This window comes from Lagopus leucura, unplaced genomic scaffold, assembly GCF_019238085.1.
Source record: "Lagopus leucura isolate 7727_CA_CO unplaced genomic scaffold, USGS_WTPT01 29276-0_obj-0_obj, whole genome shotgun sequence".
NCBI classification, from domain to species: domain Eukaryota; kingdom Metazoa; phylum Chordata; class Aves; order Galliformes; family Phasianidae; genus Lagopus; species Lagopus leucura.
In genome coordinates, this window is record NW_024964426.1 from 1 (window position 1) to 1149 (window position 1149).

Sequence of the window (1149 nt, forward strand, 5' to 3'; positions counted from 1 at the left end):
GGGGGGGGATATGTGGGGCAGGAGGCGATGGGTGGGGTGTGGGGTGAGATTTATGGGGTGGATGTGTGGGGTGATGCCTTGTTTTCCCTACAGGATGGAAATGGCAACCAGGTGCTGCCCCGCGCGTCCCAGGAGGTGAGAGGGGCGCTGTGGGGCCCGCAGTGGGGCGCTGTGGGGCAGAGCGTCATTTTCCCCCCTCTCCCCACAGGAGGTCAATCAGCGCCTGAATAACCTCTACAGCCTCCTGCTGGAGCTGCAGGTCTGTGGGGCGGCGGTATGGGGCGCTGTGGGGTGCTGTTATGGGGCTGACACTGTGGGGTGTCCTGGGTGGTGCTATGGGGCTCTGTGGGGTGGCACTGGGCTGTGGGCTGCTATGGGGTGCGGTGAGGCTGCGCTGTGGGGCACTGTGGAGTGGCACTACAGTCAGTCTGGCGCTACAGGGCTCTATGGGGCTGATGCTGTGGGGTGCTGTGGGATGCTCTGAGGTGCCGTGGGGCTGACAATATGGGCTGTGGGGCACTGTGGGGCAGCTCTATATGCTATGGGGCGTTATGGGGCGGCTCTATGCTGTGAGGCGCTATGGGATGCTATGGGGCAGCTCTATGTGCCATGGGGCGCTATGGGGCGTCTCTATGTGCTATGGGGCGCTATGGGGTGGCTCTATGTGCTATGGGACACTATGGGGCGGCTCTGTGCTATGGGGCACTATGGGGCGGCTCTGTGCTATGGGGCACTATGGGGCAGCTCTATGTGCTATGGGACGCTATGGGGCGGCTCTGTGCTATGGGGCACTATGGGGCAGCTCTATGTGCTATGGGACGCTATGGGGCGGCTCTATGTGTTATGGGGCAGCTCTGTGCTATGGGGCGCTATGGGGCGGCTCTGTGCCGTGGGGCGCCGTGGCTCCGCCCCCCCCCCCCCCCCCCCCCCTCCAGGCTCAGGCGGCGCTGCAGGACACGCGCTGGGAGCTGCAGCTGCACGCGGCTCGCGGCTCGGCGCCGCCCCCCCCGCAGCCCGCCGCCCCCCGGCGCCGCCCCCCCAACCCCGCCGCCGCCGCCGCCCCCCGAGGCGCAGCTGTCGTTGCTGCAGCGGCAGCACGCGCTGTTGCAGGAGGAGCTGCAGCGCTGCCGGCGGCAGCTGCACGAGCGC

At 67.4% G+C, this 1149-nt stretch overlaps 1 long non-coding RNA gene across 1 annotated transcript; it reads left to right on the forward strand.

Moving 5' to 3' along the window:
• The first annotated feature begins 63 nt into the window (after positions 1-63).
• LOC122191709 lies at positions 64-1005 on the forward strand. The gene is made up of 3 exons (XR_006182448.1): positions 64-135; positions 209-259; positions 936-1005. It is a non-coding gene; the product is annotated as an uncharacterized LOC122191709 (long non-coding RNA).
• The last annotated feature ends 144 nt before the right edge of the window (positions 1006-1149 follow it).